At 45.6% G+C, this 14,138-nt stretch overlaps 1 long non-coding RNA gene across 3 annotated transcripts in view; it reads right to left on the bottom strand.

The window, feature by feature from the left end:
- Positions 1–1,297: 1,297 nt before the first annotated feature.
- LOC147623825 (uncharacterized) overlaps positions 1,298–14,138 on the bottom strand; it is a 36,266-nt gene continuing 23,425 nt past the window's right edge. For all 3 annotated transcript variants that reach the window (XR_015269213.1, XR_015269212.1, XR_015269211.1), the window contains exon 3: positions 1,298–1,447. This is a non-coding gene — a long non-coding RNA (uncharacterized LOC147623825). The remainder of the gene's footprint in view (positions 1,448–14,138) is intronic.

Raw genomic sequence — 14,138 nt, 5'->3', positions numbered from 1 at the left:
GTGAAGCTGAATACAGGACAGCCTTTACAGCTACTGTGGAATGTGTTTGGCTACGACGCCTTCTAGCCGATCTTGGTGTTGGACAACAGTCCCCTACCACCATTTACACTGACAGTCAGAGTGCTTTGGCAGTTGCACGAAACCCAGTATTTCATGCCCGCACAAAGCATATTGAGGTTCACTATCACTATGTCAAGGAAAGGCTCCATGCAGGAGAGATTGACTTGGCTTATGTGTCTACACATGCCAATATAGCAGATGGGTTTACAAAGCCTCTTTCGAGGGGAAAGTTTGAAGCTTTCCGCAAAGCTTTAAGCTTACAGCCTCTTCCAGGGTAGTCTGCTACACCCTGTCCCCGTTCACACCATTCACTTGAGGGGGGTTTGTTGGTCATGACCACTCCCGGCTAGTTCAGGTGTGAACACAGCTTACTCACAGGCACTTTTTCCCTGTGACTAGACACAGGTTTTTTCCCGTGTGAACACACTTATGTTAAGGATTGCATGGGAAACATTTCATTCCAACACGTGGATGGTGCATGGTAACAGATGGAGTGGTCTACAAAAATAGGCGAAGCTAGAGGAAGCATTCCCTAAGGGTATGTACGCATAACCAGTACATCATTAGGCTCTCAGATCAATTCCAAAGACCTAGAAACAAGCATGATCAGTTCCGACTTGCAAGTGGAGATCAGAAGTGGAAGGTGTTCAGACAAAAATATCAAAGTCAAAGTGAGAGTCAAAGTAGCAGGGTAAAGACAGTAGTCCAAGGAGGAAGGATGACAAAGTGTCCACCCCGTCATCAAGTTTAGCAGGAGGGGTTGTCACGTACACGCCCGTGCCATGGCTAATCTTCAGCAAGAACAACATAATTGTCACGTGCACACCCAGAAGGTGTACAAGTGACATGGCATATCATAGCATTCATAATCATTTAGCAGATAGCATTCTAAAGCCAATGGCATCCCACGAGATGCACATATATGCACATGTTACGTAACAGATGCTAACCACCAACCTAATCCAGGGGCTAGGGGTGGGGGGGCAGGGATTAGGAAAGCAGGCTGATTATAAAGCTTAGATTGGAAAACGCTATATAAGCGAGGGTTATGGGTTGTATTGTTGTAGCCTTATGCTATGATGGTCTGTCTCTCTGTATGCTTGGATTTCTGATCCAACTAAAGTCTTGCATATATACCATGCAACAAGCACTGACAAGCCATTCTTGGAAATGATGTGTCCACCAAGGATGACTCCGTGTTAGACCCATAATTGGCATTTGATAAAATACATTGTTCGATGGTAGCAAAAAGTTAACATAAGCCCACAAAAAGTAGGTAGCAATACAACTCAAAGCCAAACTTGAAATGCTTACCATAGGCTGCACCAGAAATAATCCGACCATTTGTCAAAAGCCCTTCATATTGTGCTAGCATATCCTCCACATTCTGCATAGCATGCAGCTCATTATATGGCATAACAAACATATAAGGGTGCATGAATGCAAACATGATCAAGTGTGGAACACATTAAGATAGCGGTCATCTAACTCACCAGCCCAACCTTATGCTCGACAGCTCTGGAGTCTGGACCACCCCTGAGCACATGGATAATCTACATGGAAAAACTGACCTGCGAGGCCTAAAAGTCCTTGCCCATTGACTCCTACTACTATCTAACTACTATATGATGCATGGTAATTATTGTCAGGCTCTGCAATCCAAACCCCACCCCCTGGGCTAGCCAAAGTCCTAGTCTCTAGACCCACTCGCAAGAACCCTACACTCAATTATGTGCAACGCACAATGTAGGCCGCAGGCCTCTGGGAATAAATGGGATTGTTAACCACCTCTTCAAATACTGACTGCTAAACCCCACATATCCAGGGAGGACATAACACACTTCCCTCTGTTAACAGTCTAGCCCTTCAGGGTTGTAATCAGAAACTTTTGCTTCGATGCCTTCATACTTTCTTGTGAGTACTCGTCTTCAGTTCATCCTCTCCAACGAGCTTATGTCTTTCATTCTTCTCCACCTGTTGGCCAGCAGTGTCAGTGATGGAACAGCTTGCAGCGAGTTCTCTGAGTTCTTCTTCTGCAAATAGATTGTCGGATAACTCCTGCCATGGTAGCTCCACAAACGCCCTTAAACCAATTTTCTATAGCCATGCTGCATGTTGCAGGTAGGACAAATTCTGACCCAAGAGGAACTCTCATGGTCAAATTTTGAGCCAACTCATCCACTGAAACACAAACATCTCCTTTAAGTAAGCTGGATTTCAACTGGCTTACATGTAATGTGGAATGAACTTTAGCTCATCTCCATCATTTGCAAGACCACCAAAAAATAGACATTGATGGTGCTGGAGAAATGGGGATACTTGGAACAGCCATGACATCCTTGAGCAACTGCTCCTGATTATCAACATTGTGCCTCTCCATTTCTATTGTCTTTCCCAAATGAAAACTACATCAACTCTCAAACAACATCAAAAATTTCTTCCCACACGAGAAAAGAAATTAGCCCTGAAAAATTAACTTCTCATCCTTACTCTTAAGTAATGTCAAGTTATTTGACAGAAGCAATTATCTTCTAATAATGATTTGTTGCTCTCAACCGTTTAAGACGACAAATTAACTTGAAACATTCATAATCATCCACACAAAGCACATGCGTAATGTCCCAATGGCCAGCAACACCTCCCCCCTCCCCCCCAAAAAAGGGCCCTTTGCATGGATATCTGCTTTAGTGATATGTGAACAAAGGACAATGTTGGCAGAAGTCTAAATTCTATTACCTCACCGTGCTGTGTGCGCAATCCACACCGGAAACTGCCCTCCAACAGATTCGAACACTTCAACAAATCTGTAAGTGGTCACGTCCTTGTACTGTGCATAATTTACCAATGTAAGCAAACACACCGCAAGTCAATTGGGACGCTTAAGTGGGTGATTGAGACCCTATCACGTGTTGTCAATTGGAAACCCCAAGATGTGGGATCGCAGTGGTCTTCCCAGGATGCATTCAGGATAAATCGCTACATATGTCAGGAATTTGTTGTACATAGGAGCCATGCTTGAGCTATTGGTATTTAATGGTATGTCCCATGTCAGAATATGCAGCTGAGATGAAGACAAAATCTGAAAACTAAAGAGCAAGTGCACTGCAGAAAAACACAGCAATAGAGAAGGAGAGAGAAAGAGGCGTGTAACTCTGCTATACATACACAAGAAAATCCTGAAATCTGAATACTACATGTGTGGGGGCAAGGGGCCATTTTATATGGCCCTATGATCCAGTCGGCCAGTAGCAAGGACAGCCGACAGCACCTGAAGGACACCCGACCTGAAGAAGAAATCCTAGTCAGCCAGCTCCTGTCAATCGGCCAGCACACGTGTGAAGTCGGCCAGCTACAGAGAGAGACGGGGAGCAGCAGGACCAGTCGGCTATCACCTGGATCAATCCCAGAACCACAGGACAGCCTCCCACACCTGGTAAAAATAGGGAAAAATGAGAAAACACCTAAATCGGGCAGGCATACCCACAACAAAGGCCCTGGTGTAGATATACAGAAAGGAGATGACTACTAAGACCCCCTCTCAGCTCCTGGATGTGGAACCAACCCCAGTGAGTTGGAGTGCCGCCGGAGCTTGAGATAGAGACTTCGTGAAGAGGTCCACCGCACTGTCCTCCGTCGAACAGAACTCTAGCAAGATGTCATCAGCAACAATTTTTTCACAAACAAAATGCCTCTGGATGACCATGGGTCCCTCCAGTGGAAACCCAATCCTGCCAAGTAACATCTGCAACCTCACCACCTCGCAAGCAGCACCACAAGCAGCCCGGAACTCTGCCTCTGTCGTCGACAAGGCAGTAGACGGCTACCTCTTACTACTCCATAAAACCGCTCCTGAGCCAAGGGAAAAACTGTAGCCTGATGTCAAGGTCCTCGTGTCTAGCTCTCCTCCCAAATCTGAGTCACTCCGACCGTGGAGTCTGACTCCATCCATCAATTCCCCTCCTATGTAAAAGAGTCCAAGATCCTTCGCATGCTACAGAAACCACAAGATACGCAATCCTGCCTCCAAAAGAGTCCTTTGCAAACATGAGCTCAACAGCCTCATCAGGAAGCTCCCGTCCAATCTAGTATGCATCAACCAAATCAATGAACCATTCTGCTTCCGAGTCAAGGAGGCATCATACTGCTCACACAAGGATCAACACCTATTACGGTGGGATGCCAAGTCCTGGAAACCTACTGAAGACCACTCAAGGCCTTCGGAAACTTGTAACCAACCCCCTCTGAATCCGGAACCACAAAGCTTGGAGAATGTGCAACATCCACCTCCACCTGCAAGTAATCAATTGCCGTCTGCTTGGCTTTCCAATAGGTCCCTGTGGAAAGAACTTCCTCATCTACAGGAGTTTCTTTGTCTCGAATGCTACGAGACATCAGAGCATAGGTTACCTATAAAGTTTCCTCTAACTGACGAACACAAGAACTACCAACATCTGTACTGGAAAGTTCCTGCCAACTGCTACCATCAACTGGCAAGCCATCCACCCCTGCACCTGTAGCGTATCCACACTTAAGTGGCCATTACCAGACTGCCCTCATCACAAAACTAAGGACTTGGGAGAGAGTCCTGAAAGTTTGTAAACTCCATTCTCAACTCCGCCTTCCCAAACTACCTGGCCTGTTGCCTTGTCGGAGAGCAACAAAATGCTCATCAAACTCCACCCGTATGCCAGTCTTGCAAACCTCATGCACTAACAACAGATGAAAACCAAGTGATGGAACATACAACACTTGGGAGGAATACTTCCCCCCTCTGCCATCGGGAACTATCTCCAACCTGCCCTCACTATGAACTGGGATAGTGGATGTATCCCCAGTAAGGATGTGACCACAAATATTCAGAGATCCTATAAAGCCGAACGGGAAGGAGTCATGTGCCTACAAGCACCACTGTCTAGAATCCACTTCCGAGTATCCGTAGTGGAGAGTCCTCCAACCTCCTCCCTGCCCGAAGAAAATGAAACATCGGTGTCCATCACCTCCAGGTGCACAAAAGCTGGAGTCTTCACGGTTGCTGCTGAGGATTCTGCACCCTTCTCGGTGCTCCGCTTGGGACACTGCCTCCAATAGTGGCCTTTCTCGCCACAATCATTACAGGACCTCTCTCGCCACAATCATTACAGGTCCGCTCTGCCTTCAGTTTCTCGCGGTCTGCGTCGGACTTCTTCTCAGAAGACTTCTCCGATAAAGTCTTCCCTTTGCCCTTATTGTTATTATTCCGGCCTTTTGACCGTTGGCAAGTTAAGGCCTCCGAACCTCCGCCCTGTGGAGGCTTCGTGAATCTTTCCTCCTGGTCCAAGACCATGGGCACAAGCTCCTCCCATGTGATGGTGCTAAGCCTGCCACCACTGGTAATCAAAGAAGAGTAAAATGCTGAGTACTGAGAGGGCAAATGCGACAGCAACGTGATGGCCATATCCTCCGACAATATTGAAGACTTAACAGGGTTAGGGTTAGGGTTTACAGAAAGAAAACAGGCGTGGAAACCAATGTGGAGAGTGAACACGACTGCTGTAGATTTCTCAATGATAGAAAAGTGAAGTACAAGCCACATGATAGTGACCCCTAAAGGATAAGTGTTCACATGACCGGCCATAAATGTGCCGGGTGGACCAAAACACTTATAAACTGCATATAAGTGAAAATGAACTAAACTGGGGGAAAAAACCTCCACTAACTGAAGTAAAAAGTGCCCCAGTAACCTACTGATGATCACTAGCACTCCTTTGGGTGCATACACAGCATAAAACCCAACAAACCCCCCTGGAGTGATATGTGATCACTGTACATCATCCACCAAAAGGAAACAAATTCAAAGCATTGCGGAATGCTTCAAATTTCGGACGTGGTAATGCCTTGGTGAAGATGTCTGCCACATTCTGATCTGTAGGACAGTAGATCAGACTGATATCTCCTGCCTGGAGTCTCTCCCGAACAAAATGATAGTGAATCTCAATGTGTTTTGTGCGAGCATGAAACACAGGATTCCTGGCCACAGCAATGGCACTCTGACTATCAGTATAGATAGGTGTAGGCTCCTCCACTGAAATATCCATATCAGTCATAAGACGACGCAGCCAAACACACTCAACAGTAGTAGTGTAGGCTGCTCTGTACTCTGCCTCACAAGATGAAGTGGCCACTGTGGTCTGTTTCTTGCTTAGCCAAGAAATGCATGAAGCGCCAAGGAAGAAACAATTCCCACTAGTGGAATGTCTGGTATCAAAATCACCAGCCCAATCTGAATCACTGTAAGCATGTAACTGTATGTCACCCCCCTCAGGATAAAGCAACCCAAGAGACAAGGTACCCTGCAAATAACGGAATACACGCTTCACAGCTTGCCAATGTGACAACCGTGGGCTGTGCATGAATCTGCTCAACTGAGAGACTGCATACTGAATATCTGGCCTTGTATTACACAAGTATATGAGGCACCCTACAGCCTGAGCATATGTAGTGGCATCAAAGGAAACACTGTCATCTTGTAGTGACAGTTTCATCCCAGGCTCCATAGGAGTACTAATAGGCTTGCAATCCTGAAATTTAAACTTCTCCAGAAGTTTAGCAACATAACGTGATTGCAACAACCCAATACCTCTGTTATCCTGCACAAACTGTATGCCCAAATAGTAATGTACAAGGCCCAAGTCAGACATGTCAAATGTCTGTTGCAGTATCTCTTTAAATGCTGCAATTTTGTCATCATTTGATCCCATGAGCAAGAGATCATCCACATAAAGACTGATGACCAGCAGATCTGTCTCTTCTTTCTTCACATACAAAGTGGTCTCTGATGGACTGTTCACAAATCCCTGAGTGAGTAGAAAAGCATCTATTTTTGCATACCAAGCTCGTGGAGCTTGTTTCAAACCATACAAGGCCTTTTTCAGCCTGCATACTTTCCCTTCATGACCATGTTCTGCAAATCCCATGGGCTGAAATACATAAACTTCCTCCTCGAGGTCCCCATGTAGGAATGCAGTCTTTATGTCCAACTGATGAACAACCCAACCACGATGTGCAGCCAATGCAATGACACACCTAAGTGTCGACATACGGGATGTAGGAGCAAATGTCTCCTCATAATCAATGCCCTTCTTCTGTGCATAGCCCTTTGCAACTAGACGGGCTTTGTACCTGTCAATGGATCCATCTGCATGTCTTTTCAACTTGTAGACCCATTTAGTACCAATGGCTTTCTTGCCTTTGGGCAGATCAACCAAATCCCATGTTTGATTCTTTTTAATAGAATCAATCTCATCCTGCATGGCTTTGTTCCAATGCACATTATCTCGTGCATCCACGAATGAATCAGGCTCATCATCATCTTGTAAACTGGCTGCCATAACCAGATTCAAATCCATGATGTGTGCATGCTCATTGGTCCTTGTCTCCCTACGAGTACGACCAGCAAGAGGACCTTCTAAATGGCTGTCCTGTAATGTCCTCAAATACCATCTAGGTATATGTCTAACCTGTGGTGCCTGCTGTCCCATATTTGGTTCAGCTATTGGCTGATTTGGCTGCTGAATTTCTGCACCACCTACATCATTTGCTGGCTGTCCAGTACCCTCATGAGTTGGATCTCCAACTGTGGAATGAAACTCCATGGGTAGTAGACCTTCAAACACATCATTTTCAGCCTGATTTGCCTCATAACCAGCCATGGATAATTCTGATTTTTCATCAAAAATCACATCCCGACTGATGAATATCTTCCTGGATAGTGGGTCATATAACCTGTAGCCCTTGCTCTCACGGCTATACCCAACAAAAATGCATTTTGTGGCTTTATCATCAAGCTTCCTCCTCAACTCTTTGGGTATGTGTGCATATGCAAGGCACCCAAAGATACGAAAATGCGATACAGAAGGCTTGCGGCCATGCCAAGCCTCAAAAGGAGTAATAGAAACCAATGCCTTTGTGGGACATCGATTCAAAATATGACAAGCACACATTACTGCTTCCACCCAAAAGATATGTGGTAGTCGTTTTGCCTTTAGCATACATCTGGCCATCTCCATGAGTGACCGATTTTTCCTTTCTGCAACCCCATTCTGTTGTGGAGTGTAAGGAGTAGTATACTGATGTTTTATACCTCTACTCCCAAGAAAGGAATTCAGCACATGTGACATATATTCCCCCCCTCGGTCAGAACGGAGAGTCTTCACTTTGCATCCTGACTCTGTCTCAGCAAGTGCTACAAAGGCCAAAAATGCATCATATACCTGTGATTTCTGTGTCAAAGGATAGACCCAGCAAATACGAGAAAAGTCATCAATAAATGTTGCAAAATAAAAGCAACCACCTAATGACTTCATCTGCATGGGACCACAAAGATCACTGTGTATAAGTTGCAACTTTGCAGTTGCTCTTAGAGCCTGATCACGTGGGAAGGAAAACCTGCGCATTTTTCCCAAAATACATCCTTCACAAATGTGATCTGGAGGCTTCTCCATGAGAGGTAGATCTGTAAACATATTATGTCGCTGCATAAGCATAAGACTACCAAAATTTACATGCCCCATGCGAGCATGCCATAACTCCGCATCAACCATAGCTGGAGTAAGAGTGAATGCATGATAAGCAGACTGATCCACTGGCTGAAATGCATCCAACTCATAAAGTCCATGACATAATGTACCAGTAAGCATCAAGGTCAAGGCATTTGCTTTGTCTCTGACCATGCATTTATCATCATCAAAGTGGACTTGCATTCCACAATGTGCTAAAGAAGAAATGGACAACAAATTCTTCTTTATCCCTGGTACATATAAGGCATCTGTAAGGCGGAGAATGGAGCCATCAATGGCTCTAAGCTGAATCTCCCCAATGCCACACACTGGATATGAAGCATTGTTGGCACACTGAACAGTTTTGCCAACAGGGGCAGGGCCAACATGACTAAACAAATCCCTGCGAGATGTGATATGCTTTGAGGCACCACTATCAAAATACCAAGTACATGCATGCTCTGTCATACTGAGTGCCTGTGAAGACCAAGAGGCATCATAGCTGCATGTATAGAAACAGTAATCCCTGTCCTCAACAAAAGAAGCAGTCTCTGGAGGAGCTTTAGGAGCATCATTTACAGACATCCCAGCTTCCTTTGCCTTCTCTTTGGCAATCCTCTTCCTACATTCCGTGATGTAGTGACCTGGCTTCTTACAGTAATGACATTTGCCCTTCTTCTTGGGCTGTCCATCACCTTTCTTGGTATCCTGTGAAGAACCACCATCACCTGAATTTTGATTTGCACTCTTTGGCTGAGATTTCCCTTTCCCCTTTTGACCTGTAGTAAATGCTTGTTCAGCATTTGTGTTCATATTCATATTCTTCCTCATTTGCTCCTCTTGTAGTAAGAGAGCAACAAGTTCCTGATACTTGAGGGGTTCAACAGCATTCCTCATGCTGAGGTTCAAAGAGGTATGGAAAGCCAAGTAAGATCTTGGCAAAGAGTGCAAGATGGTGGACACAAGCTGTGTCTCAGGAATTATCTCATCCACATTGATGAGTTGCTCTCTCAAATCCTGCAGCTTGTTCAAGTGGCTAGACATATCATCTCCTTCATTCATTTTCTGATTTTCCAGCTCTCTTTTCAAAAATGAGATCCTAGCCTCATTACGAGCAGCATACATTTGCTCCAAAGTCACCCATGCATTCTGTGAAGTGCCAGCTGAACGAATATGAGGTATAATAGACCTCTGAACTGACAATGCAATGAGTGACAAAGCTTGTGCATCCCTGGCATCCCATGTCTTTTGAGCATTTGTTCTCTGAACAGGCAATGGCTGTCCTGGAGCCTGTACCCCTCGTCCACGAGCACCCCCTTGGGGAGGAGTCTCTGGAGCCAATGGACCTGGACGTGGTTCATCACCACTAACAAAATCCCAAAGACCTTTTGCCACAAGCACATTTTTCAGCATAAAACTCCACAAGGAGTAGTTCGTGCCATCCAATTTGTCTTCCTTAGACAAATATGTGAATACATCACTTTGCTGTTGATTTGCCATTATGCTTTACGCACAATGTTGTACCTGTTTACCAAAAAACCCAAAAGCAAAAACCCTGATAACAACTGTACTCCACTGAATACAGTTCACCCAAATCTGCCTGCACTCTCAATCCTCTGAATGTGCAGCTTAATGCACCAATGACTGAGTAGAGCAGCAAATGGCGTACACAATGCCAAAATGCCCCAAAAATGCCCAAATTTGCTGCACCCAAACTGTGCAAAAAATCTGTATATTTTCTTGCTAGAAAATCTGCCTGTTGTGCCTGTATATTTTCACAGAGAAAATAAAAATGCCCAGTATTCAAAATATGTAATGCTTACCACTTCTGTATTGTGCAGGTACTCAGCAACTCAGTCGAGGTGCTGTACGGAAGCATGTACGAAAGCAGAAGACTAAAACTGCAGTTTAATGTTGACGTTGCAGGTTCTGTTCGACTGTACTGTGCAGGTACGGAGCAGGTACTGTCCTGCGCAGGTTTGTACAGAGGCGCAGTCTTCGAAGCAGGTGTCGACTTGCACAGTAGGTGGCGCACAGGTGCGCTTAACAGGCTGTAGGTGTCGACTTGCAGGCGAATACCAGCAGGCGGCGATTGCGCTTACTGTTCGAGGCTGGTACACGTACGCATACAGTACGGGGCTGGTACACGTACGTAACTGCAGGCGACGCCTGTTGTAGTACCTGATTGAAGGCGACGTGCGACTGGATGTACGGGCAGTAGGCGCACAGCTGAAGCTGAAGGCGGCGCACTATGGGTGTACGGGCAGCAGGCGCACAGCTGTACGGCGCTCAGAAGTACGGGCAGAAGGTACTGAAGCTGCTGTACGGCGCACAGATGTACGGGCAGCAACAGTACTTGTACGGCGCAGTGTACGGGCAGTGCTAAGCAGAGCTTCAACAGCTCTGATACCAATTGAAGACTTAACAGGGTTAGGGTTAGGGTTTACAGAAAGAAAACAGGCGTGGAAACCAATGTGGAGAGTGAACACGACTGCTGTAGATTTCTCAATGATAGAAAAGTGAAGTACAAGCCACATGATAGTGACCCCTAAAGGATAAGTGTTCACATGACCGGCCATAAATGTGCCGGGTGGACCAAAACACTTATAAACTGCATATAAGTGAAAATGAACTAAACTGGGGGGAAAAAACCTCCACTAACTGAAGTAAAAAGTGCCCCAGTAACCTACTGATGATCACTAGCACTCCTCTGGGTGCATACACAGCATAAAACCCAACAAATATCTCTTTCCCAGCCTGAAGAACTTCCTGCTAAAGAGCCTGCAGCCTGTTGATGTGCTCCTGCATCGTCGATGACTTTGCAGGATTCATCACCCGCATCTGTACTTCCAAGGAGATCCTCTTCATGGGCGATACCCTGTTATAGAGAGAAGCCAAATGCTGCCATATACCTCTGGCCAGCGTCATATGCTTGATATGATTGATTACCTGCGGTGTGCAGTTGAGAAAAATGAAAGAACGGACCCTGGCATTGACACGATCCCACAACTGTGCCTGTGTCTCGCGTTCCTTCCGAATCGAGGTTAACTCCCCTTCCTCTAACTCCGGCCGTGGAACCCCAACAACAATGAAATCAGCAAGGTCGTAAGACTCCAAAACAGATTCCATCATTACCTTCCATATGCCGTAGTTGTTCCCATCCAACTGACGGTCCACTGGGAACGTGGGGAGTGTCGGGATCTTCACATGCTTCTCAGCCATCTCAAGTAAATCTGCCATTGCGGGGGTGTAACTGAAAAGGGTGGGTGGGTGGGAAAAAAGAAGAACTTAAACTTGCAAGTGGCTGTCTAGCAAATCAGCCCACCTTTCTCTTGCTTCTCCTCTTCCCGAATGGTCCAAAACAGTCCACCAATCAGCAAAACAGCCCCCCTCTTGCTCACACAGTTCCCAAGATTTATCAAGAGCCTAGAGCTCTGATACCATGTCAAAATATGCAACGGAGATGAAGACAAAATCTGAAAACTCAAGAGCAAGTGCACTACAGAAAAACATAGCAATAAAGAAGGAGAGAGAGAGAGAGGCGTGTAACTCTGCTATATATACACAAGAAAATCCCGAAATCTGAATACTACATGTGTGGGGGCAAGGGGCCATTTTATATGGCCCTTATGATCGAATCGGCCTGTAGCAAGGACAGCCGACAGCACCTAAAGGACACCCGACCTGAAGAAATCCTAGTCAGCCAGCTCCTGTCAGTCGGACAGCACACGTGTGAAGTCGGCCAGCTACAGAGAGAGACGGGGAGCAGCAGGACCAGTCGGCTATCACCTAGATCAATCCCAGAACCACAGGACAGCCTCCCACACCTGGTAAAAATAGGGAAAAATAGGAAAAAAATATGGAGAGTGGGGAAAAATGAGAAAACACCTAAATCGGGCAGGCACACCCACAACAGAGGCCCTAGTGTAAATTTACAAACTGGAGATGACTGCTAACATCCCACTGGCCTAATTTTATTACCTGACACTAACCACATGGTTAGTGGGGCCTAATATGGGGTTAGGGAACCTAAGGATTAGTGCAGCAGGCTGTGATTACTTGGCTTAAGTTTTACAAGTGTTATAAGTTATAGCTATTTATGAGACAGCGGCTATTTATAAATTGACTAAGGCTATATAAATGGGGTGAGCCTATTGTGTGGATAACCATATTGTTTTGTATCCTACCGGTGTGTTCGGATGGCTGGAGGCCTGTGCCTAGGCCTAGGACATGGTCCATGGAAACCTTAGTTCAAGGACTCAGGGGTGGTCTATGGATTTAGACCTACGGTTGGGAGGTGAGCTAGCATGCACCCCTTCTATTTGGTACTAATCTTGTTGCTTGTGTTCAGGGAGATCTTGAGGGATCTCGCAGTTGGTATCAGAGTGAACCAAAACACGGAGGCAGAAAAGCAACGTTGTGTAGTAGGAGATATGCACATTTGTAGTGGAATTGTATGGAGGAGTTAGGAGGTATTGGTGTTAGCCTTATAGCATTTTAGTTTGAGTTGTTTTTAAAACTTAAAGAGTCACTTACACCTTTATAGGGACACATGGCAAATTATGCTTGGACCCCTTTGGACCTTTGATTCAGGGGCTTTTACTTTAGTTAATGATACTTTTCTCTCACAGATATTGATGTGTGAGTTTCCATCGCCAACTCTAAGCTCTCTATGCACCTCAAGTTCTCTCCTCTACCAGTGTGTGTGTTGTATCCACCTGCAACAAGCTCTTCATAGCCATACAAGCTAACAATTGGTCCAGCAGCTGCTAGTTCCACCGTTCACACAGAGCCAGTCGCACCTGCCCCGGTTTATAGCTCATCATCGCCACTCACACCCCACACAGGGCCGCTACCACCCATACTCGCCGCACACAGAGATGGCTTACAAGTCACGGTGCACCGAACAAAAGGGTGCTCTTGTAAGTCATCAGGTATATTTTTGATACAATGCATTTGAGCTTTTGTACTACAGTTCAGTACACTTGCAGGCACACAGATCTGTGTTGGAGATTCTTGCTCTAGCACTTGTGTTTGCAATAGAGCAATGGGCTATTTGCATCATTGAGCAGTGACGGCACACGCACATGATGTATTTGGGGTGATAACCCAAGAGAATAAGTTGGACGGAACCAACTACTCCTTGTGGAGTTTTATAACTCATAATGTGTTGGTAGCCAAAGGGCTTTCGGATATCGTGTCAAGTGATGACACACACACATGCCAACACTTTAGCCAGCTACACCTCAAAGAACAGCTGCACAAAGGGTTGCAGATCCTCCTCCCCCTACGCAAGAACAAAGGAGGTGGGATTTTCATGATATACAGGCTATGTCATTGATTGCCTTATCATTGAAAAAATCTATCATACCTCATATACGGTCATGTAGATCAGCAAAACAAGCATGGGACATACTGGATAACATGCATGAAACAAGGAATGAGGCACAAGTTGCCTATCTCAAGAGGCATCTTGGGAGACTCCATGACTGAGCATCTTACCAAGGTCAAAGACTTCAGAGAACCATTGTTGAGGCATAAAGA

The sequence above is a fragment of the Cibotium barometz genome, chromosome 26 (assembly GCF_041138505.1).
Source record: "Cibotium barometz isolate CiBa-2024 chromosome 26, ASM4113850v1, whole genome shotgun sequence".
Taxonomy (NCBI): domain Eukaryota; kingdom Viridiplantae; phylum Streptophyta; class Polypodiopsida; order Cyatheales; family Cibotiaceae; genus Cibotium; species Cibotium barometz.
Note: the sequence above shows the minus strand (reverse complement) of the source record. Positions and strands in the feature narration are given on the sequence as shown.